General features: G+C 40.6%; 1 long non-coding RNA gene across 2 annotated transcripts in view; it reads left to right on the forward strand.

Annotated features, from left to right (window-relative positions):
• LOC104144199 (uncharacterized) overlaps window positions 1-9,401 on the forward strand; it is a 71,609-nt gene extending 62,208 nt beyond the window's left edge. For both annotated transcript variants that reach the window (XR_011134769.1, XR_694074.2), the window contains one exon: window positions 7,962-9,401. This is a non-coding gene — a long non-coding RNA (uncharacterized lncRNA). The remainder of the gene's footprint in view (window positions 1-7,961) is intronic.
• The last annotated feature ends 16,754 nt before the right edge of the window (window positions 9,402-26,155 follow it).

The following is a 26,155-nucleotide window of genomic DNA, read 5'->3' on the forward strand; positions in this document are numbered from 1 at the left end:
TGTTATAACACCACCCCGGCTACCCTCCCACTCTGGCAGCTCTGATGCATCGTGAGTGGATGTGTGGGATTGAAAAGGTCTCACTTGCTATTCTGCTACAGTAAAAATGAGTATCCAGCTTCCCTTTAGACTCTCAGCAGTGGTAATCTCACAGCAGCATCTGAACTAGACTTACAAGCAAAACCTGAACACATCAAAGCCCAAAAGCTCTCTCACAACTCTGGAGCAAAAAGCACAGTGGTAACATATTCCCCTAGTGTATATGTTAAAACCTAACTGGGTAAAGCAAATCATTCTTCAGCTTCTCCTGCTGTGGACTTTTCCAGCAGGAAAAAGGAGCCTTGAATATTGATCAAGTGTTTGTGTTTGGAGTGGACCATCATCAAGAAACACTACTTCACCTTATTACCGATACATAAAATGCAAGGACCCCTGCCTTTGGTGTGGGTTAGTAGCACTGAATCAATATTCCTGAGGTGCAGATCTCAGCAATAGGCTTAGTTACAACATTTTTTATTATTTCTTCCTAGTACCTTTCTGATAAATGGAACTTACATCAGAGCAACAATGCACATCAGTAGGCCATGAGTCAAATCTTTCTGTTCTGTATCTTCATTTGGTGTGTGAATTTTTTTTTTGATTTTTAGGAATTTACATCCATCTTTCCATATAGTTCTGGTGACCTAAGTTATGGGTTAAACTTATTTTGGAGTAATAGCAAAGAAATAGCCCAGAGCTGTGGCAGCTGAAAGATATGTTGTTTCCCAAAACAAACAAAATATTCAGGGCCTGTAACCTCTCTTTTCACAGCAGTTTCCTGCCCTCCACATATTGATCAGGTGCTGACAGGGAAAAGCTCTGAGCTGGAGGAAGTTCTCCAGGTCACTGTGCCTTCTCTGCTAAGGGCAATGCCACCATAAATGATTTGGCTTTTATTTATTTCCAGGTGTATAAAATGCAGATATATTTATTTTAAGGTATAGTGAAGAATGAACTCTTGTTATGTTACCAAAGAACCAGATATATTTATGATTTCTTAGGGTGTCTACAAGTGCTATACAAATATTATATGGGGCAGAATTCTCGTGGTTCAAATACAGCTACATACGATGTGGACAAAAGAAGCGAAGAAATACTGTCCACCATTTCAGGAAATAACATGTATTAACAGGAAAAAAAGGAAAAAAAGCTATAAAGTGAATGAAGCTACAAAGAGAAATCTAGGCAGGGGAAATTTAATCACTCAATTTGCAAGTGAGCAGGACGTCTCTGATTGATAGGCCTCTGATGAAACCTGCTCTGGGATATTTGATAAATATTAGGGCCTAGGATCTCGTTGCTGCATCAACCCTCCGGCAGCCCAGCACCCACAAGCAGAATATTGGTGGTAAGAGTTAGGCACTGCTTTGGGGCGGGAAGGAGGAGGCGGGAGGGGGGGGGGATAACACCACTGATTATGTAGCCATAAAGACCACTTATGCATAAGAACCCTTTAAATCACACTTCAGACAAACAATCTTGAAATACTTCCCCAAACCCTTAATGGAACTGAGAAAGGCTTCCCTGCTTCCCCCTTTTCTACCCTCCGCTGAGCTGCTACAATTAGGATTCATGCCCTCCCTGAGGAGGGCCGCTCCCTCCGCCTGGTCTCCTTCCATCAGGGATTTTTCACGCTCCTGGAGGGAGGGGGAACAGCTGGATTTGTCCCCTCCGCATGTGCCAGCGAAAAACGGCAGCTCAAAAGGACCCGAGACCTGTGGGCTTTTTCTAAATAGGACTGTTCTGCGGAAATGCCGAGCTCTCCCTTCAAACGCTCTGTGAGCCCATTTGTGGGAAGAGCAGGAATAAAAGCCGCTCTCCCTTAAGGACACAACACTCTCATCAGGGCCCGGGCCAGGTAATAGCTGCTACAATTCCTATAGATGAGGAGCTTGAAAAGGAGTCGCCCTGGAGGAATAAGGAGCCTCCCCAAGGCTGGACCTGAAATAGCAGCGCTATATCCTCCTGATATAGTGGCACAATATCCTGCAGCAAAAGAGCCTTTAAAAAAAAGCCATAAAGCCTCAAACACTCCTACAAAAACCTCAATTCATCTTCCATGAAGGACATGGGGGACCTTCTTTGTGACATCAGGATAAACGATGGCTAGGAAAAGGCAGAAACTGAGACTCTGGTAAGGAGGGTGAGGGCAGGATGACTAACACAAGGAATCCAGCAGAATGAAGGGGCTTCTATGGCGTCCCCGGCTACACGCAGTGTTTGCTTTAAAACAGTCCCCATCCTGGAAAAAATACAGCAATATCTTAGCCACAAACATCTTTTAATGGAAGCTGTTGCCTAGAGCTTAAATTTCGACTTTTGCAGGCTTGACTTTCATCTCAGCAAAAATACAGGCAGGCTTTCCAGGGAAATGCAGGCAGGGCTCAGCATCAGCTTTCTGGCCCAGACATTCACAGAAAAAAAAAAAAAAAAAACCTGGAGTAGATGGATACATTTGTGTGGCCTGGCAAATAGAATAAAAAAAAAAAATGGAATGAAGCTGGGCGCATGACCACTGAGCTAAATACAGCCAGGTCTCCTGCCCTGTGCACCGCATAAGGGCGAGCAGCTTCAGAGCCAGTTGTGGAAACTGCAGAGGCCGGGGGAAAACCTCAGTCTCCAAATCGGACCTGCCCTCCCCTGACGAGATGTACTCTCCCGGGTGCTGCCAGGGAAATGTCAGCTCGCTCTGTCATGTGCATGCAGGACAGTTCGGTGCAGTAAGCACAGACTTTCCCAACTTTTTCTCCTCAGAAAAAGTTGACTGTATGTTTGATGTGCAGACTGCTTGTCAGTTTGAGAAGTCAGCCTGCCAGATGCTAGGCTGCCAGCATAAAATTATCACTGTAACCGTGTTGCTGACTTCGCAGATATATTGTACAGAAACCAGATTTTTTTTCACTTCTGTACAAGCCATTTTATCTTTAGCATTTGCCCTGTATAATTAATCCTTGTGAAAAGAAAAAAAATAATGAAGAATAAACTCAAAAGGAAAACTCTTTCAGAATCTTTACTTAAAACACAAATGGCACATGTTTCACCAGGCTTGGAGTTTAAGTTAGTTGTATTTTATACAGTATACACAGTAATATCAATATCATGAGAAATACCCATTTTTCTCACTGTGTTACACTTCACATACATCTACAGTCCAGTGGTAAATTATAGCCAGAGGAAATGGAGTGAGAAATGCCCTCTCAGTCTCTTTGACATTATAAAGCACATTCAAGAGGGAGTCTAGACCAAGAAAAACCCACAACATTGTTTTACAGAAAGATTTGGTTGTTAGAAAAAAAAAAATCTATCAGCAAGACAGTGGGTGGCAAGGCAGTATTTAATTAATTACTTAGTCCAGCACAGAGACCTGGTCTCCAGTAAAAATGCTAATCTGGAATATGTTACAAAAGCATTTTACAAACCGAGGCATATTATTGGTGGCATTCATTCATGAACATAATCTAATCTGCTAGTAGCAGATTAGGAAAAGAAAAAGACAAACATTCCTGAGGATTTTTTTGCTGTTGCCACTTTAGATTACCTAAACTTTTCCATAGAATATATTAAGAAACAAAAAAAATCGCAACCTCGATTGCTTGAGGGAACGGGCTATGAAAATAGATTGCAAAAACACAGGTAGGTTCAGGCTTCGATTTTTGTATATATGCCCAACATATGATGGTGCTAAGATTGAGAGTGTACTGATAATTCAAGGGAAGTCTGCTGTTACGCAAAGCTAAGTATGAAAATCCAGGGCAAATCTTAGAAGTTTTAAAATGTGATTAAAAAAAAAGGTCAAATTTTGTTACTTTTGGGAATGTAGCATTCAGTCATCTAACCATACCCTCTTAATCTGCCATAAATCATAACATTTAAATTGATGTGGCACTGTTTGTAGTTTTAAATTAAATTTAAGAGATTTTACCAACCTTTATATCATTCTCCTCCAAAGTCCTGCATTATATTGTTGTTTGTTTTTATTGTGCAATTATCTATACCCAGTTATTGCATGAACTGCATTCTCTTGGATAAAACTAACCCAGAATTTGCACTCCAGTAGCACCTAGAGTCCATTCTAATTGCAGGTGGACATCCAGCCCATGCGACCAGAACAGAGGCAGTCTGAACTAATAGAAAAAAAAAGCCTGAAATATGGCGTCCCCAGTACTGTCTCACTCTACAGATGTGCTCCTCTTGGTACATGCAACTAGATAACGTGGCCGTTGTATGTATTGCAAAAATACTCACCATATGCTGTGAGAATTAGGACCTTTGGAAAGCAAAATGCTTCTGAAGGATACACAATTACTGTGGAAACATTCATCTCTTGCAAGCCTGCTAGCTAACCAAAGCCAATGTACAACTGCCTCCAGCCAGTGGGAAAAGTTATGGGAAAAGTTATTTCAAAAGGACAGAAGCTGGTACAATAGTCAGGGATGTGTTAAGCTGCATCCCTTTATAACTGGAGAATGGGGAGTCAATGTCAGCACTACTTTTAATCTAGTTAATTTAGATAGCCATAGCAGTGAACATGTAGCAGCATGAATTTCAATGCAAACTGACTAAATCTGCCGGAGATGGCAGGTATGCAGCGTAGCCAGGCTGGCTCTTATGATGCTGCTTCTTCACGGCTATGATTTCTCAAGCAAGTTGGTTACCAGTTAGTCAATGCAAATGTGTTGCAATCTTACCTTTGCAATACCATCTCGGTACCCGTAAATCTGAGAGGAAAGCAGAGCCAGGATGAGGTATGAGCTTATGTCAAAGCTGCTGTTGTAGAAAACTGAGGACAGTATTACCAACCAGTCAAGAAAGGTATAGGGCAAATGATACAGAGTTAACTTTCTCCCTGTTTTAATCCCTGTCAGTTAGACAGATTTGCATACAAAGGGTGCAAATTCAGTTTCACTTGCAAAATCACCTAATTTTTATCTTTTAATTGACAGCCTGTGGAACAGCCTTGGGACCAATACTAACCTCGTTTGCCAATGATCCTTTATGCCTGCAAAGAGTGGGAAGGACAGTGGCTTAAACCAACAGCTCTTATGATGCAGCTTCACCCAATATACACAAACAATTGCTTTGGACAACGTATCCACACGTATGAAAGAATTCCCTGTGCCATTTACTCTAATGAGGAAACACGGGCTTTTATATCACTAGACTGGAAAAAATTTGCTTTGAAAACAGTGTGCCTTTTCTCTTGCCTTGCAATTGAAGTGTTACTTCTTTACAGTCCATTCAGGATGCAGCTGCAAAGCTCATTTTCCTAGCCCAGCACTCTTTTTGGCACTGCTTTCTTCTTTGCCATGAACCAAAGTTTAGGTGCGGGTAGGATGTATTACCCTTCCACACATGGATGCAATCCAAGGGTGTAGCCCAAAAACCATTCACATACAAAAGTCAGCTGCTGTTTAAAACACAAAGCAAAACAAAATGCTGACAATTAAACTAACAAAAGATTATTTAGATGCATTATACAGCCTCAGGAGCTGTACACACTGCCGGTGACTAACAGGCTGCTATCTGCCACACCTCTCCCAGGCTGCAGGCGACTTCCAGGCTGACCCCAAAGGGAATTTAAACTTCCAGCTTCGGTCCTAGGAGTGCAGCTTCGGTCCTAGGAGTGATGCTTATGGCAGGTGCCTAAAGTAGATGCTGTGCCTATCCCTCCAAGCAATAATACGTAGCTTTGTAAATTTAAAAAGTCACTCACCACAATAGTATTTGAGTCCCATTTGTAAGGGACAAAGTTATCTCCCTTGCCACAGCTCGGCTACCGTTTGAAAGTTTTTTCTAGCACAGGAAAGCCAACCCAAAGGAAACTAAGTTGGAGCTGAATTTGCAATTGCGACAACAGTACTGGACATTCATGTTTCAACTGGCAAGAAATTGCAGTTGTAGTTTTAATACTGCTTCAGCGAATGCTCTTGTTCTTTGAAGAAAAGTCTCTCTACCAACCTGCTGTTTCTGCAGTGGCTTGATTTTTGCCAGTAGAAAAAGTTGCCATGACAATTTGCTTCCCTGGAATGGGATCTCTTAAACAACTAGAGCTAACACCACTGTGGAGTTTAAGAACAAATAAAAATAGAGCAATCACAGCATGGACTGAATTTTTAACGGGCATTAAAAATAGTAAATATAGTAGTGGCAAACCAGATAAATTCTGTGTTAATGACTGGGCAGACAGTCACATCCATTGAAGTCAGTGGGAGTCGTGCATGCCTTAACTTCTCCCCGAGAAGTTATGATTTCTTTTTCTCTGACAGAAATTTCTTATTCATAACATACAATAAAATTGTTTCATTCCAAAAGCAATTTTAGTTGGTACCATATTGAACTGTAATTAAAGATTTATGATCCTATTAAAAGGTAATGTTGTAGTTAATCCTTAATAATAAAACACTTCATAAAAGTTCAATGTTACACACCAAGCTGAGAGCAATTGACAAGTTCTGCAAAATATTTACTGTGTTTTCCAAGTATCAGCAAAGAGTGCGCTGCTACCGCTCTCCTTCAAATAATAATCTATACAACTGTGGAAGTAACTGACCAAACTCTAGACGTCGGCTATCCTTTATGACCCATACAGCTGTACCAATGTCTCAGAGACACATTTGTCCATCCTGACTTTTAACAAGGTTAGCATACAGCTAATGCCATTTCATTCTGTATGGTTCATCACAAAAGATACTGGCAGAATCGGGCCTGGACCACAACATCGCACATGTCTATTAGCCTATTGTGACTAGTTTATTTGTGGAATAAGTTATTATTCAAGGTAAGCAAAGCATGAGTTAGTCTCCCTTCTAAAGAATATGGCACAGGGAAATGTACTGTACTGTACAGCTAACATGGTGTAACTCTTGTAGATTTAAATGAGAGAAGGAAATCTTATCACAGACCTTAACACTGAATGATAATAAGGGCTTGGTTGCTCTTATCATATATCTCACATAGATGAAATGATGTGAAATTCTGCGATTCAATTCGAAGTATAGATGCAGTTGAAATTTTCTATTTATCCTTTTACATACATTTTAAAGAAAAAGCAATATAGCACTACTGTTCGTATAAGAATTCCAAGTTTTTTTCTCTTTTTGGTTCAGGCAAAGCATTTCTTTAGCATGTGCTGAAGTAAGGTTGATTCAAATCAACTTTGTCTTGAAATTCAGCCAAAATTTCTGCAACCTACGCAGGAGCCAAAAATGCTCCATGCAAATAGTTGATACAAATTCTGCTTTTATGACTATTAACTGGAACTGGTTATACAAAACTATCCTAACCCTTATTCAACAACTTACAAACACTGGCTTATTTGTAAGTGCTAAAAGGAAGGAGATGTTGCATTTTGTACAACTCTAGAAATGTGATAATGAAAAACAATGCTAAATTCTCACAGGTTAATTGACAACAAAGTTGTTGAACTTACTGGTATGTAACATTTTTGTTGAACTTTTATTGCCCTTTAAAATACGTTGAAAGCATCAAATACTTCACCAGCCACTTTTCTCCTTTTGCGTTTCTGCGGAAGAAGCAGTATTCAGTGTGATTTTTCTCTCTGCACTACTATCAGTTGTTGTCTTTAGGGAGATGGGGATAGTTTCTGCTCTGTAGCAGACCGCACCCAAAGGAGGCATATGAATGTGATGAGCCTGTTTTTCTGTTTTTCTCTTCATCCTCACAGAGCTGAAAAGCTAAAATAATTTCTCCCAAAGCCTCCCTTTCTGTGGACATTCTGTTCCCAGTTTTAGGATGAGATAATGGAATAAGCACTGCTGCAGTTGGTCCATAATCTACCTTTCCCTGCGGTGGGACGAGATGGTAGAAGTGATGTTAGAAGACTTTTCCGGGAAGATTTGTAGGGGCTTGTTTTATGGGACTTAGATCATGCCCTAAATTTCCATTGTCCTTTATCCACACAGGCATAGACAGAGCAAAGTGTGCTGTTTGGTTCCTTTTCCCCTGAGACTCAGGCTGCAACAACATCAGCCATTTTGCCCAAAGGTAAGAGCGAGGAATGATTACTCCCTTGCTGTGTTTTATCTCACACAGTAGGACACAGAGTCTGAGCATCAGACAAAAAGCAAATGGACACTGCTGCTGCCATGCTATAAGTGCAATATAAATAAGGCTTCTGCCTAGGAATTCCAATGTTTTTTTCAAGTCATAGTCATTATTCGTTATCCCTTCGGAGCAAATGTGAGGCTAAAATGGTATCTTAACAGCTGTTCAAAAGAAGCCACTTGAGCAGTGAAAGATGTTGCTGACAATCTCAGTGTGATATTTCCTTTACCCTATGGAATATGATTTTGAAAGAGATGAAATACTATTTTGAAGTAAGGTGAGATACAGGAACTTGCCGCTTGTGTCTGAGGGATTCTGCTCTACTACCCGCCGTGTCACAGGGATGCGTTCCCCAAACAATGGAGCTCCCCCGTTGTCCTTCAGAGGCAGACAGAGATTCATGACAGTGATGACTCACAAAGTAAAACTCTCCTTTGCATGGCTAAGTCAACATCCAATTCCACATCACAACCAGTGTATGCTGCAATGAAGAATTTCTGGATATTGTTCTCTCTCTGTTTTTCTGGGCAGCTGGATTTGTTTCCCCACCTGGAGTACTCTTTCAGCCATTTCAGGTTTTCCTCCTGCTTAGCTTTTGAAAGCGGCATGCTTCTTCAAAGTTGTTCAAGCATTACTTTGATGATACTGCCAAGCGTTACTTGGATAGGCAAACAAGTCCTAATTAACATTTCAGTTAAAGGTATCGGTTCAGTGCAAAGGCACGGCCTTACAGCTATCTCTTTAATGAGCATTAGTCCTCCTAGAGCACCTTGAAAGTGGCCAAAAAAAAAGATGACTTACCAATTGGGTCAAGATCATCTCAGCATTCTGGGACGTGCTTGCACAGATGAAACAGCCTCTGAAGTATGACATCTTCTCATTTTTGACATTGTAAGTAAGACTGGAATTTAGCCGTTTAACTCTAGTAAAATAAGGGTCTTTTAATATAGCTATGTAAGACCTGATGTGGTGTGGACCTGATCTGGAACCATGTCTTTAACAATAGCATGTAACAAGTCCTCAAAGGGAGATACAAGAAACACTGTTTCAAGTAGGTTTTCTTCATCTTGGAAAATTCTGCTATCCTCATTCACAGAGTGCAAAAATGGCCTCATAATTCACTTGCGAAGTGCTAAACCACCTATGCCACAAAGGTTGGTTTATGCTCTCAACTTCAATCACAGCTTCTGATAAAGAGTTTTACAAGTTAATTGTATGTTATAGAAAAGAATAATTCCTGTTGTTAATTTTAAATTAATTGCTTTCACTATAATTTACGAATCAGAAGTAAAATGTTATTTAATGACTCTGTCTTATCCTTATTCTTTTTTTTTTTTTATGGCTCTGTCATACGTCTTTTTATTGCTGCTTTTCTGGAAAATAAACTTCAACATTTTATATAGATGTCTAATTGTTCCTGTCATCTAAAAAAATCCTAATTTATCATATCCATTTCTAAGGGATATGGCCAGAACTTCACAGAGTATCATAAGATCCTTCTATCTTTAGAATGGTCTCTCTCTATATATATTTGTACACTGTGGAAATGAGATATTTTTATATACTTTTTGAGGCTTTCCTATGTGTTCTAATTTCTATTTCATACAATATGCACTGAAAAAAACCTCTTCACAATTATGTCTTGACTTTTTTTCCTTGAGTTGTTGGATTCCAGTAAAGGACATAAGTAATTCAAATTGGCCTTCATATTGTATAACACATTCCACTTAAAATTCTTAAATTATCTACAGTTTTTATCTGTAATTATATTATCCAATCATCTGTTTTTGTGGGAGTTTTTGGAAATCCTACTACAATCCTTTATGTGATTTTCAAATGTTGCCAGCCCAATATTTGCACCTTTTTTCACACCTTATAAATTATTTGACAGTCCTGGATGCCACAGTCTGAATGTTACGTATTTGCTCTCATGAAATTTTGACATGAAATTTGAATTGAAAATTCAAATGAAAATTCATGAAAATTGAAATTTGATTCATATTTAGATCACTTTTTAACACCAATTTCTTGTATGCGCTTGAGATGAAAAGAGGTTCTCAAAACTCCAGACTTGCAAAAATCATGCTTCTGCAATTGAAGAAACCATTAGACCTCTCCCTTGCTACTAAAAAGCAAAACATTATCTACATATAAATCTATTCTAATACTTTATTTGTAGATGCTTTTTTATTTCAGTGTATGCAAAAAATAAGAGAAAGGAAAAAAATCCCCAGTTGAAATATTAGTCTTCTAAACTAATAGAAAAGAACAGCTTTACAAATCACCCAGAACTACTCAACAAGTAAGATTTGAAATGCTCTCTCAAAATCTGTTTGGTTCATAGACACGCCTGTGCTGTTTTATAAGGCAGAGATTACTTACTTTAAGTAGCAAACTCACTTCAGCTTGTTTGGGCTGAAGACAGAAAATGGCTGACTATGCTTTCTCATTAACTGGTAGTTCAGAGATTCACGTAAGAGAATCACCCAAAAAGTTAAATGTTTACCCCAGAAATAGGAGTGATTTTTTTCTAAAAAATCCTGTTTCTTTAAGGAGTTTCAATTACTCCCTGTTTTTCCTTCTATTATTCTTTTATTCTTTCTGTCTTTAATCTCAAACAGCACCAAAAAGGCCTCAAGGTAGAATAAAAAAAGAAAGAAACTAATCAGTCATTTCAACAGAGACTGAATTGTAAGCGCTGATACATCCAGTTTTGATAGCTATACTTTAATGAAAATGCCTTATATTCGTAATTAGATTAGCAACAATATTAGCCAAATAACAACAAATATAAAAATAAAGCAAATTACATTAAATATCTGGCCCATTTACTTCTAAGATTATCAACAGAATAAATGGTATTAGATTGTGGTCCTAGCTCTCTCCTGATGTTGAATGTTACTGACTGTGCATTGCTGGAATGTTAAGCAATCCAGATTATGTACAAGCATATGATAAAAAGATGATACCTGCCCTAAAGAAATCACAGTGCACATATACACAGAGGGACAAGAGGTAGCTCCAGACAAGAGAACAAAAGGTGACAACACAGAATTAGGCAGTACAATGGACACTAGTCAACTGCCCACCAACTTTTGGACAAACAGGACCTGGTAAGAGTTTGCTTTCAATGTTTGTGAGGGGAAAGGGGCGAAATCCTTGTCAAATTCCAGCTGTGTGAACAGCTGCCCAACCAGAGCCAATATTTTACCTCAGTTACCCTGAAAAGAAATGATCACCCCTCTATCCTATCAGTAATTAAACTATTTCAGTTTATCAAATTTCGTTCTTCAACGCTTAGAAATTCTGACCTCCTTTTGTCCTTTATCACCTTCAGAACTACTGTAGATAAAAGTAAAAATAGACAAGATTTTACATGTGGTTCAGTTAAATAAAACTCAGTGAAGAAGTCTGTTACATCTTTCTGAAACACATGGTTAATTTATTAATGCATAGTACTATGTCTCCAGATCTAAAAAGCATGTATGTGTGTGGCTATGTATGCAATAAGAAAAAGGCTTATCTTCTAAATATTGCTTGACAGTTTTTTAAGGACAACTTAGAATGGCAGATGCCCAGTGTCAAAGTTTATTTGTAAATGAAAAGCATATTCCCTACATGGTCATCATGCAACATAAATTACTAATAGAAACCTTCTGAATTTGCAGTTCTAAGTGAAAGGGGAAGTATTCAAATGTCATAGTCCAAGAATATGGGGGGGAAGGTATATTTGTTTTTAATTTGCAAATTAGAGCAAGCTCTACTGCAATCCAGATTTAGTACACTGCACACATTAGCAAACTTCACAGACTTACTCAGAGATATCAAACTCACCCAGAGGATAAAGATTCTCAGTCCCTCAGGAAGCTTAAAATTGTATTGTTGATTGTTTTTAGGAAAAAGAAGACAAGAATAAATCTGCTATCTAAAATATATAATCACCATACAACTAGTCCTGAAACAAGAGATTTTAAAGTTGATTCAAAATGACATGTTATCATGTTTAATATCCCTCCACGTTCTATTGATAAGGTGACAGTATCCTTGGCTGCACAAATACGTCACTGCTTAAGGATATTCTGCCTAGTTGTGGTTTACACTCAAACGCGACATTAAGCAGGAATGTCAGTGTGAAATGTTTCTTTTCTCATTGAGTGGGGGAGAACATTTGCTATCTTCTTGCCTAATAAGCAAATCAATAATCAGAGCCCAGGAAGCACCAAAAACTCCACAAAAAGCGCCACCTGCTTGAGTCACGAGCGTGCCTGCGCTGAATTGTGGCTCATCTGCAGTTAGTCTCCTACTAGTGTTGCCGGAGTGCCAAACTCCTGAAATATAAAGGGTTCTTCATGCTTGACTTGGTATGCCATAAAAATTCCTGATTTTCAGAAAATTCCTGGCACACAGGCTCTGTGAAGTAAACGCTTACTGTTCATACCCCCAGAACAGAGGCTTTCAAAAAACCCTCGGAAAATGAGGCCGGGTTCCAAAGCCAAAAAACATGTGTTGTGTCAAAGTTGATCATCTCTTCATATTACAGGCTCTGGTTCCCACAAGAACACCCTTTCTGGATGCATGAAATGTACAGGGTAGCCTTTTATCTATTTTGACATTTCCACACAGCTCCACAAATTATCTTCTACCTCCAAAGGATAAGAGTGGCAGAACAATTGGTATGCTGTCAGCCAGAGCCAGATATTCATTGAGATAGATGCACTGCCGTTTGGGTTCTTCTATCATTGCACAGAAATACTGTTCCTCAGAAAGCCAAGAACCATTCTATTGTTCTTTTCTTTTTCCAAATTACAAGATAAATTAAAATAAGGTTATTAATTTTTAATTAAAAAGTAACTAGGCATCTAAAAGAGATGAAACAATCAGACAGGATGCAAGGTAGAATAATAATATATTGGAAATAAGAATTAGAATGAATTGCTTATACGGAAAGAGAAGTTTGAAAATTAGCTCCATAATTCTTGTTCAATAATATTAAATGAAAATTATTATATATGACAAAAATGACCATCATGTCAAGCAGTTAATCCTAGATCATCATTTTTTTCCCCAGCTCCCCATTTTACCTGTGAGCTTTTAAACCTCCTTCCAGCAGTGAGCCAGGCAACTGAACTTCTGTCCAGCTCGCGAGCTGCATAGACATACCATCCCACTGTTGGGGTTACAACACTTAGTTTGGAAGCCAGTGAGACTAGCTTCAGTCTTGCAGTTCTACTTCAAAATGGGTTAAGCTAGAGGTGAACAAAGCCTTTAGGCTATAACTTTAAACTAGACACACAGTGCAGAACACTGAGCAATGTTAAAAATTGTATTCTCGAGCTGAATAACCTGTCTTCATCCTAATGCAGAAAGATGGAGGAGAGCATGGGCCCAAGGTGGCCAGCTTTGAAGAGGGAAATGAAAACTTAGTATTAACCCCAGCGATGCTGGAGAGTACCGCAGGCCACTGCCTTCCCCCAGCGGTGAGGTGGAAAGCAGAGTTTGGAAGCCGCCTTTCCGAGCAAACAAAGAATAAATGAAACCTCCTAGCTCATGTGCTATGTGTGGGTTTCTTTTGCGTCCTAAATTCACTCTCCAAAGACTACTTCAGTATTTTATGTGACAGCAAGCTACACATACCATAGTAATGAATACAAAATACCCTAAATAGCTTGACGTCCTCAACCTGTTCTTTTTTTAAATTAAAATGCTATGATTCTAAATATTTCTGAATTTCTTTACATTAGATGTTATTTTCCACTTCATTTTCACAGATTTTATAAGACAACACAATTTTCAGAAGAGAAAGAGACAATTTCACAGCATTGAGGGCAATGCACCGCTAATTAAAAATCTGGAGCTTAAAACTATTGGATTGTCTGAGCTAAGATAATCAGATTTACCTTTTGTCTAAATATACCACACCAGGAGACAAATTGTGCCTTCCTGCAGAGCTATTGTGTTTGTAGGGCAAAATTAAAAGGGTATGGAAACACAGTTAGTTACACAAAGTTCCCCCCCTAATTTTCCCATCACTGAAGGAGCTTTGGCAGGTATGTGGGATACTGCACGTCTGCACCTAAAAGCACCAGCAGCCGTTTCCCTCCCCCCAGAAGATGCCAGTGAAAGGACCCGCTTCGCAGCAGCTCCTGCATTCAGGCCAAAAAGCCCGGTTGAAACCCAACCAGCCTTGGCACCTCGGGGGGCAACACTGGGGTAGTCCTGCTCCTGGCCAGGGCATCAGTCAGGTCCTTCCTCCTGCCCACCCAGAGCCAGGACTGCCATTCGCATTGCTCCCTGCTGTCACCTGAGATACTGGAAAAGTAACTCTGTGAGTTTGTAACAACAATCCAGAGACAACGTGAAAATTACTTTGTATGGGAATACGTGGAAGAACGTCGAGGAGATAGGTGATGGAAGCTAGCCACACCGATCTATGGGAAAAGGAGCATCAACGGGCATGTTGACTCGCAGTCACGCAGCTGAGCCTGTGCCAGTGTGGTGCTACACCTGGGCTTTGAATCGGAAGTAGCGATGAGCTCAAGATGCTTACTGCGCATGTGTATAGTACATAAAAAAAACCTCATATAGTGCTCCCCTGCAGTGTTCCTCAATGTGGACCGACGCTCAGCGGTGCCAGGGACTCTCCCGCTCCATTATTGTCTTGATCGGGAAATCACTGGGGAACGCCTGCTCAGACGCAGGGGTAATAAACACTCAGTATCGACCCTAGTGTGCCTTGTGTTTGTGTATCTGTCCCTGCTGGGAGTCCAGGTGGTGCCCCCACCTTATCCTTACATATTCGAAACAGGGCAGCTGGAAATCGGTAGAGTCGCAAACTTGGCAAGATCAGCTTTCAAACTTTTCTCCCTTTTTTTCGCTCACCCCAGAATTTCAAAGCTGCTCCACACTGTATTTGCCTGCTCTCCGCCTCTTGAGGGGGTTGCTGTAGATGTTTCTTTTTTCTTTTCTTTTTCCTCTTCCCCACCATTCCAGAAGTCTCAGATCTTTGACAGTTATTTTTTATATGCATAACACTTGTTCCTAATTTCCAGTTTTGGATTTCAGAACAGCACAGCACCAGCTTGTACTTTCCAAAATAAAGCAGAAAAGTTGCTAATTCTACTAAAAGTTGCAGCTGGCTGCTGTAATCAAAGGAATGTTTTTACCAACAGCATGATACATTTAAATTCAACTCCAGAAGATTTCTACTCTTTCTGAACTTGAGAATTGGTAAAAGTTGAATATATGAAACTATTAAAAACTCATTTAAATAAAACATTTGCAAGGGGCCCAAGTCAAAACCCAGGGATGTCAATGAGAGACACCTCCTTCGCTGCAGTGACCCTGGAGAAACAGAGGCTTTCCAGTTATAGAAAAGGAGTCCTGGGGTGGTCATTTGGTTTTCAATAAAACCAGAGTGGCGTGTCTGGTAGCTTAGCTCATACAAAGCTCACAGGCAAATGTGTGACCACCCACAGCTTGCTAGAGAAAACAGAGGCTGTATGTCAGGCTAATAATGAACAAAAAGAAAAGTTTCATAATTCATTAAATTCATTGAGAATGTCAAAAAAGAAAAATAAATGAACATTAAAAAGACCATGTTCAGGGTTCCTTTTTAATATGCAACTAAGAAAATGCTTACATGAAAAGACTGGAAAAGGGATGCAGTTTTAAACTTTGTTGAATCTGATTAGCAAAACGTTAAGAGGTAAATGAAAACCATAAGAGGAAATGGCTTTCTTGATTGTACTTTGGCTATTCCTCATCACCTGGACTCTGCAAATTAATATAGGAACTGCCATAAGGAAATTGGTGGCATTGCTATGGGTTCTTAGGCTATTATACATTGCCTCTTGCAAGGGCTGATGAATTGTAGGAGGATCATCCCTCTAGTACAGTTAGACTTCTGATCACTTTGGAGCCCTTGTGGGACTAAATTAGACCCCCTTAGGTATTCTACTAATGGTCTGGTTAAAAAATAAGTTTCTGGCAAACCTGGACAATGAACACTGGTGTCCTGAATCCTGAATGTGACTCATTTATTCTGCAGAAAACAGTCTTTTTTTCAAGTACAGGTTGTTAAAAAAGTCATGAAGAAATCACTTGGTGTGGATCAGTTGCGCTGATTGATCGATATAACCCATGCTAATGTACTCTGTAACCTTTTGTTGATAGTTTGATGTGCAGTCTAGATTTGTGTGCTCAGCAAGATGAAACTACTTAACTTTGATATCCAAGTCAAGTTGCAGATTCCAGCCCACATAGCCACTGCACTCTGTGGACTTTGTGTAAGTGCTACATATGAAGCCCTGGTCCTGGCTGTTGCAGGGTGTGCACATGCAGTCTGAAAATGATGATGGCACTAGACATTGTAATTTGCCTTATTTCTGTGAAAGAAATAAAAGCAAAAGGTATTGTGTTACTGATACTGTTGGTAATATAGTTTACATTGCATATGCAAAACCAGAAGTATCGAAAAATCTTTGTTGATTATACCACAAGTTGAGGAATTTTGCATTCGTTCTCATTGCCCCCACTGAGAAGACTGTGATTAAAATGAAAAAGAATAACCTCAATGCTTGGCCAAATAGGGTTGGGTTGCCTCAATGTCAGTTTTTATGACATCTGCCCAATGAGTCAAACTTATCAGACATGAAGGTGAAAACTTTTCATTATAGCGCCTTATGAGCTTAGCAGATAGATTTATTCTGCCTCATCATGCCCGACAAGCACTTGTAGCCAGTTTATTCTGTTACTGAGATAAAAATGTCCCAATGGATCATTACTGTGAAGCCTACACATGTTTAGATTGCAAAAAGTCATTAATTTACAGTATTATTTCACTTGTATGGTATATTTCACTATGAAGTCACTTCATATGTTTTGGGGACATTTTTTAAAAGTATTTTTCTAGGTATTTCATCCATTGGTTTTGGCAGTTTTCACACGTGCACAGAGTCTGCTGTTGGGTTGGGCTACAATATCTTACAGCAGTGCCAAAATTAGTGAAATGCCTTTCCCTCAGGGATTACTAGAACCACAGTTTAACGGAAAGTAAGTCCAATAGATGTATGTTGAGAAAATGACTAATGGAGGATTTTTACAGAGAATGGGTGTTGTTTTGCTTTCAAATGCTAAATTACCCAGAATTACCTGTATTTCCTGTAATGGGTTTCCTATTGATCAGTTGCAGAATTCGACAACATCTCAAAGGGGGAAAAAAAGGGACAACATTTATGCTGCTAGCAGAGGGGTGCTGATGAGGTGGAACACACTGTAGATACATTTGGGGGGGGGCACCACTGCATGCTGCAAGGCAGGGTCCCCAGCACCACCTGGAGCAACTTCCCCAGCATGTCCCAGCCCTCAACTCAGCCTTTGACCCTCCTGTAGGAGGATGCAGCTTTGAGGCCACAGGCTGTCAGACCCAGGACCTTGTGGAGAGGCTGCTGAGCCTTGTCTGGCCCCTGGACTATTACCCTCTACTGCTTTTCCATGTGGGCAGTAACCATATGGCCAGGGAAGACCTGGAGAATATAAAGTGTGACTTTGGGGGTGAGGGTCAAGAGCATGGAGGCCCAGGTGATTTTTTCCTTGATCCTGCTGGTGAGGGGGGAGGGCTTGAGGAAGAGTGGACAGATCCTGCACGTGAACAACTGGTTGTGCAGCTGGTGTTGACAATAGGGTATTGTTTTTTTATGACCATGGAAACCTCTTTGAGAATCAAGGACTGCTAGACAGAGAGTGGATCCACCTGACCATCCAGTTAGGACAAAAGCATCTTGGCCAACAGCCTAGCTAACCTGTCAAGGAGAGCTTTAAACTAGGAAAAACAAGGAAGGAAGACAGCAACTGACAGTGAAATGGTGGAATGGGTTGGTAAGCAAAGGGTGCAGGGTGATGCGGACAAGAATGACCTCATAATCAACAAAACTGGGCTGCAAGGGACGCACCCCAAACATATGCATGTAAATAACATGACAACATTATGGGAAAAGCTCTCATACCTCTTCTCGGAAATCTGCATGTCTGGGTGCCTCTCTGAAGTGCCTCTACACTCATGCACATAACATGAATGAAAAACTAGAGGATTTACTCTAGTTCACCCTGTTTGAGCAGGGGTTTGGCCCAGATGAGCTCCAGAGGTCCTTTCGAACCCCAACTCTTCCGTGATCCTGTGTGATTCTGTGAATTAGCGGTTCGCATACAGTTACAGGGCTATCTCACTGAGATCACAGAGGTGTGGTGGGAAGAATCTCACGACTGGAGTGCTGCAATGGATGGGCACAGCCTCTTTAGGAAGGACAGGCCAGGAAGGCAAGGAGGGGGAGTTGCTCTTTATGTGAGAGAGCAGCAGGAATGCATAGAGCTCTGCGTGTGGATGGGTGAGGGGCCGATCAAGAGCTTATGGGTCAGGATTACCAGGCAGACCAACAGGTGCGGTGTTGTGGTGGGTGCCCACTACTGACCACCTGATCAGGAGGAAGTAGACGAGGCTTTCTTCAGACAACTGGAAGAAGCCTCATGTTTGCAGGCCCTGGTCCTTACAGGGGGCTTTAAGCACCCTGATATCTGCTGGAGGGACAACATAGGAGGGCACAAGCAATCTAGTAGGTTTCTGGAGCGCGCTGATGACAACTGCCTAAGACAGGTGAGCCAAGAGCTGACAAAGGGAGGCACTCCTACTTGCTAACAAGGAAGAGCTGCTTGGGGATGTGAAGGTCAGGGGCAGCCTTGGCTGTAGCAACTATGAGATGGTGGAGTTCAGCATCCTGAGAGGAGAGAAAAGGCAAAAAGAAGTATCAAAACCCCAGACTTCAGAAGAGCAGGATTCAGCCTCTTCAGGCACCTGTTTGGAAGAATCCCAGCAGCAGTGGTCCTGGAAAGAAAAGGAGTCCAAGAGAGCTGGTTGGTTTTGAAGAATCACCTTCTCCAGGCTCAAGAACAGCCTATACCAACATGCAGGAACTCAAGCAAAGATGGCAAGAGGCATGTATAGATGAGCAAGGACACATAAAAATGAAACTTACAAAAGGTGGAAGCAGAGAACGGTAACTCAAGAGCAATACAGAGACACTGTCTGAATACGCAGGGACAGAGTTAGAAAAGCCAAAGTCCAACCTGCTGAGGGACACGAAGGGCAAGAAAGGCTTCTACATGAACATCAGCAGCAAAAGGAAGGCTAGGGAAAACATGAGCCTGCTGCTGAACAGGACAGAGGTCTTGGTGACAAAGAACAAGCAAAAGACTGAAGTACTCAACGACTTCTTCAACTCAATCTTTACTGGTAAGACTGTCCAACCAGGAATCACAGCTCCCTGAGACTGCTGGGAAAGTCTGGGGTAAGAAAGACTTACTCTCAGTGGAGGATCAGGTTAGGAAACACTTAACTAAACTGGATGTACTTGAAGCCATGGGCCCTGATGGGATGCATGCTAGCAAGGCTTTTGACAATGTCTCCCCTATAATTCTCACTGACAAACTGATGAAGCATGGGCTAGACAAACGGACAGTGAAGTGGACTGAAAACTGGCTAAACTGCCAGGTTCAAAGGGCTCTGATCAGCAGCATGAAGTTGTCCCTAGTGGTGTCCCCCAGGGGTTGATACTGAGGCCAATACTGTTTAACCTCTTCATTAATGACCTGGATGTTGGGACAGAGTACCCCTCAGCAAATTTGCAGAAGGTACAAAACTGGGAGGATGACTGATGGACCAGATTGTAATGCTGCCATTCAGAAGGATCCTGATAGGCTGAAGAAATGGGCAGAGAGGAACCTCATGAAGTTCAGCAAGTGGAAATGCTGAGGCCTACACATGGGGAGGAATAACCCTATGCTCCAGTACATGCTGGGGGCTAACCAGCTGGAAAGAAGCTTTGCAGAGAAGGACATGGAGGCTGAACATGAACGAGTGCCCTTGCAGCCAAGGAAGGCCAACGGCATCCTGGCCTACATTGCGAGGAATGCTAGGAAGAGCGCTGCCCACTGCTCAGCAATGGTGAGGTCATACCTGCAGTGCTCTGTCCAGTTCTGGGCTCCCCAGTATAAGAGAGCTATGGTGCTACTGGAGCAAGTCTCTGATAGGAGTAGAGGCTGAGGGAGCTGGGACTGTTCAGCCTGCAGAAGTGAAAGCCTGGGGGTATCTTATCACCTTGCATAAATATTTGATGGGAGGAGTAAGGAAGACGGAGTCAGACCCTTCTCAGTGGCAGCTAGTGATAGGATGAGAGGCACTGGGAACAAACTGAAAACAAGAAATTCCATCTGAACGTAAGAAAACACTTTTTTACTGTGAGGGTGACTGAGCACTGGAACAAGTTACCCAGAGAGTCTGTAGAGTCTCCATCCTTGGAGATACTCAAAACCCAGGAGGATGCATTCCTGGGCAAACTGCTGTAGCTGACCCTGCTAGAGCAGAGGGGTTGGACCAGATGATCTCCAGGGGGCCCTTCCTACCTCAGCAGTTCTGTGATTCTGTAGTATTGCATGTCTGTCTTCAGAGTAAAAATTCTCTTCAAGCATCCACAAAGAGTCCTTAAAAGTTTTCCAGGTTACCATGCTTTCTCTGCTAAACAAAGGCAAGTCACCCATTCAGCAAAAGAGGGAGATGATAGCTCTTCAGTGTGGCAGAGGAGCTCCCATACCAAATTTGGCTGCATGTTAATGGGCCTGGACACAGATTCAGTAAAGCTGAAAATCACTGGTTGTCACAAGAATACTTGTATATAAGCTGCCCATGAATAAAGTTATTTTGGGAATTTGAAGGTGATCATTATCGCAAAAGGAAGGATGTTCTGGAACGCTTTGCCAGCTGGATACCAAAGCAAAAATCCTAACCATTTTGGAAATGGTGCCCAGTGAGTTAATGAACGGAATCAGAGAAATCATTTGGTACTGAACCAAGGGTTTAGGCTTTACAAGCCCAAGAGATACTATTGAGCCCTCTGTTTCTGTTGCATACACAAGCATACAAAGGAATATACAAAAAAAGCTGCAGAGCCACATGATGATTTGATAATGCCTTTTTAATGGTCTTTGCCTTCTGTATGGGATCAAATCTTCAAGGGGCTTCAAGCAATCCATCATTTTCATGTAAACCAATCTGCCATAGAAATGTTTCTGCTTCTATTTAAATCTATATATATGTTTTTTTACCTCTTCATCCAACATACTCCTGCCCTGAGGCCATTCAGAAGTGTGAGAGGAACACCAAGAAATGGCCTGTGCCTCACAGCTTCTATTGGTTAAAAAAGATAGTTGCTTTTTTGTTAAATTGTATCAAAGCATTTAAAAATTTAAAAATTTTAAAAATTTTCCCAGTACTAATAATGAATATAAAACCACATAGTGGAGCTAGAAATGTGATCCTGAACGCACTAAAAAGGAAAGACTATAGATCCCTTTAGGGAACAAGGGTCCCTATTTCTAGTCTTGGAAGGTCCAAATACACAGAACTTTATATGAGTGTCCCTTTCACATGTGGATATAATGGTTTAAGCTGCTTATGCAGTTTGTTCCAAGAGCTGAACATTGGCGACTATTTCACCTTTCACACAGGAAAGTTCTCAAAAAACCTCTCAGGTGCTCCTGAAATATTTTATTTTCTAGGGCACAGCAGTTTTTATGCAAGCTATTATGGCTATTGCATCCACCCCCCAAACTCACTGTGTTAAAGTTCTTGCACCACGCTATAAACTGTCTGTATGTGCACTACTTATATATGCACAGTTAATTTTCTCATCCCCCACATTTAGTCTCCTCTGGGGAAAGTAAGTGGCAGCTGTGTTATACTACACATCATGAAACTGTACATGCGGATTACAGCAGGGTTTCCAGTTTCAATACAGGGCAATTTCAATTTGCTTCTTTAGCACCTCTTGATGAGCTGTAAGAACAACAGAAGACCTCTTCTCCTTTCCCTTGGCTGATTGCCCAACAAATTTCGCTCCCTCACAGCCCTGAGGACAGCTCGATTGTGTTTTGATGTTTCTGCCGACCTATTACTGTATTGACTATATGGCAGCCAAAACATACATTTGTGCTCTCATTTTTCCCCTGCACTCCTTCCACTCAATCAAACATGCACACAAGCTTCTACTGAACAGGAGAATGCTATTAAGCCATAGCGGTGCTCCTGGGAATGGTGTCATATGAAATCTGGCTCTTTTTAAAGGAGCTCATTTAGCTGACTGCTAAGACTTGCCATTTTTCCTTTTTTTTTTTTTTTGGTTTTGTTTTGCTTCTCCCTAGTCTCAAAATGTAACACCCATATTCACTTTGGCTTGGAAATTTAAGATTGTCAAAAAAAGTTTGGCAGCTCCTTCCATTCCATGAAATAAATATGTAGTGGAAGTGTTGTCTTCTGAGATGACAAGTACTGGATTTTTAATTTGGAGTGGACTGCTGGGGATGACTTTTGTATACGGTCACAGGGGCACAGGCAAATATTAGACCTAAATTTACCCTGTGTCTCTTATACAGCATTATAATCCCACACTGCCTTACACCTTTTTACCACCACAAGGTTTCAGTTATGAAACTGGAATTCCTGAGAGCTGACTGTTATCAGCAGAATTACTTCCACTCTATAAAGACAACTTCATTGTCCTGCCCTTGTTTTACTTAGTTTTCCTCTCTACATTTAGAATCATTTGCAGTATATCTCTGGCCATACCAAAAGTCCCTTCAGAGCTTGTCTTTTTTTAATAGCAGTAGTACCTTCGGTGACATCTCCTTTTTGGATGGAGGAACCAGTTTCTTCTGGCGATGGGCTGAGGCACAGATGCCAAACAAACTGAGTTCAGTTTTCAGCTCAACTACTGATTTCCAGGGTGAACTTGACCAAGAACATTTAGTCTTTTGGCTCTCCAGTTTCCTATCTGGACACTGGATATAAATCCTGATCTTCTTCTGTTTGCTTACTTTAACATCAACTTTTTGAGGCAGGTAGAATATGCTGAAAACTAGTCCGGCTGGTACGGTCTTTATTATGTTGGGACTGCCAACTTTCTTCAAAAATCAGATTTTACTCTGACTTACACCAATACTGGAAGCAGAATTGGAAACATTTAGTCTATCTAAAACCATTTGGATTCTGCAGTCTGCTCATCAGTAGGCATTTATCCATGGTTCATTACTAGAAAGACTGTTCATCACATCTGCATACATAATACTTCTAATAGGCATTTATTCAGCATCTCTTAATAGCTCTTTACTAAAATAGATAGATCTGATTGTATGCTTTCATATGCTAGACATAGCTGGAGGCATGGAGCATTGCAGCAAGCACTGTTAAACAGTTTAGCACTGACACGAATACCACAAGACAGGCTGGTTGTCAGAACACTGGGATATGTTGTAACATCATGTTTTAAGACATCCCCATTGCAAATCAGAGTCGGTGAAGCTGGTGGAGAAGGTACTGATCCCTAATTTTATCTGCCTTGAAATGGTTCCTAATTGATGCTCATCATTTAAAGATAATGCAGAATACCTGGGCTCTCACTTTCTTTGCAACTGAGACATTACAAATATAGGAAACTGAGAACTAGTATTTACGAAGGGAATGTTAGTTTTGTGACAAATCTTGGACCAGATCCTGCTTTGCTACATATATCCCTTTTCAGATCACTCAGGCCCAGAATAAGCATGTTCCAACATTTGGACAGACCTCTATTCGTAGGTGAGGGCTCCACTGAGAGATGCATGATTTAGCTGATCAAGGTCTGTATTTTGTAATTGACTCTCCTCAGCAAAGGCACTCAGTGATAAAATAAGTGCATCTTTGTTTCTGCTGCATCCACCAAAGTCAATATTAAATTCAACTAGGTCCTGAAAGCTTCTGAAAAATTCAGTTTCCTGTGTTTTATGCTCTCTTTTGTAAGTGGTGCTACTGCTACTTTCTTTGGACTATCTTGTTAGTCCTTGCTGCATATGTTGCCAGTTCTGCGGGGCAAGGCCCTGGTACAGTATCTAGCCATACAAAGTCCATACAACATAGGTGCTCTTTAGAGCTGTGGCAGTACAAACAACAGTAAAACTCTAACCAGAATAGAGCTTAGCATCCTAGTTTTTCATTGACAACATATATGAGCTCTTCATCCACAGCACTAAGGATCCCTCTCACAATTTCTGTTCACGTGTCTGTTTTCAAAGGTTCATTCCTCTTTAGTAAGTTTTGTCATCATTTATGTTGGCTTTATTCAAACTCCAAAAATGGTAATCATATTACTGGTACAGGTCTGGTCACTTTCCCTACTGGATGACTTCTCCAAAGTCATTTCTTCTTGCCATTACTCTAACATTGACTTTTTTAAGGTCAGGCTGCTCTCACATCTGGCTGCACAGGCTTCGAAGTCAGGAGTGTTACCTACCAACTTTATAACATACATCAACAAGTTTGTGGTCTAAAAAATTGTTTTGAGATTCCAGAGGGATTTTTATGAACATCTTAAAGAATACTTTTTTTTTTACAGTTTATTATTAACTGCTAAAAACAGGAAGCAATGCCTACACCTGCCTCTGAGTTACGACTCTCGTCCATATTACATTTATTTTATCAAAAATAATATAATCTCTTTTTTTTTAATTTACTTTAATAGTTTAGACAGAAATACCCAGGAGAGAAAGAAACATTAACTTCTTGCTGCTTAGCATCTGCTAAGTACCTGAAGGCTAAGGCAATGAATGCTTCACAGTAGTTCATCTAGTCTATTTATTCAAGGAGGTAAATCATTTGGTTTTATCAACTTAATCAAATTTCATGGAGGCAGCAGATCTCTTCCCCTAACTTGTGCATATATAAAACCTGGGACATGATCCATGCCATGTCTAGTAAAGAGCTTGGAGCTGCATGGACTCACATCCTACCAACGGCCCTTCGATTTCAGGGTGGGAATCTTCCCTGGTTTAGGCTCTAAGTGAGGTAGCCAAAACAAACATTGTGTTAAAAAAAACCACATTGTTATCAGAAAATTATTGTTAAACACTTAAGCCTTTGGAAGTCAGGATGTGTCAGAATTAAAATTGACTATGAGCCCCTGAGGTTCTGCATTACGGAACGAGTGCTGAGATGCAGTACAGTTTCTCTGCAGGCATTTTTACAACAGGCAAACAGGTAAACCTCACCAGTGCTGAAGTTTAGCGCTACAGAGGTGATGGTGCCTAGGAAGAGCCCAGAAGCACACAAACCAGGAGATGAAATGTGCTAAATATAGCCAAATCTCCTGATAATTCAGGACAATTAATTGCCAAATTCAGGCAATATATTGCCAAGTCAGCAATCTGCTGATAAATCCTTTTTTCCAGAACATTCAACAGTCAAATTTGCATGGCAAGACAGTAGGCAGCCTCCCAGTGATATAAGGACTCTAAATAAAAATCAAAGGCCAGATCCCTTCAACAAAGTCGTTAATTTCTTCTAATCATTTTAAAAGATGGCTTACTTGGAAGTCCCTCAAACATTTCCACCTTAAGCAGCGTCTCAGCATAGCACATTTCACTACCAACTGCTAAGCTGTGGGAAAATTAAAAGTAACTGAAACTGTACATGATAAGAACTAGGTAGTAAGTTAAACTGTCCACACTACCTGTATAAGACTGAAGATAACAGTAACTTGTTGGTGAAAAACTAAAGTAGCTACAGCCACTTGCAGCTCATTTGACTAGAGGCAGAGACAGTACCTGGTATTTATAAAGCCTGGTATTACCACATTTATAAATAACAGGTTCAACCCTGCTGGTTGACAAACTTCTGTCAGCCACATTTTCGGGCAAATACAACAGTCTTAAAACATGGCAAGTATCTACTCTCTATTAGAAAAGATATTTTAAGAGTTGTTTATGGATAGCGCTTTTTTAAGTCTGTGGAACTATTATTAGTATCAAACATAATTATTAGGTAATAACTATATCCACAGTGCCAACATGGAGTAATGTAAGTGTCTGAGCAATTGAGTTTTGTGTTAAACAATAGTTAAATTTCCAGGCTTTCAAGTCATGGAATACAAAACTCCCAAAACAAAACAAAATAAAATACTGTATCCCTATCTCACCT

Source organism: Struthio camelus, chromosome 1, assembly GCF_040807025.1.
Source record: "Struthio camelus isolate bStrCam1 chromosome 1, bStrCam1.hap1, whole genome shotgun sequence".
Lineage (NCBI taxonomy): Eukaryota > Metazoa > Chordata > Aves > Struthioniformes > Struthionidae > Struthio > Struthio camelus.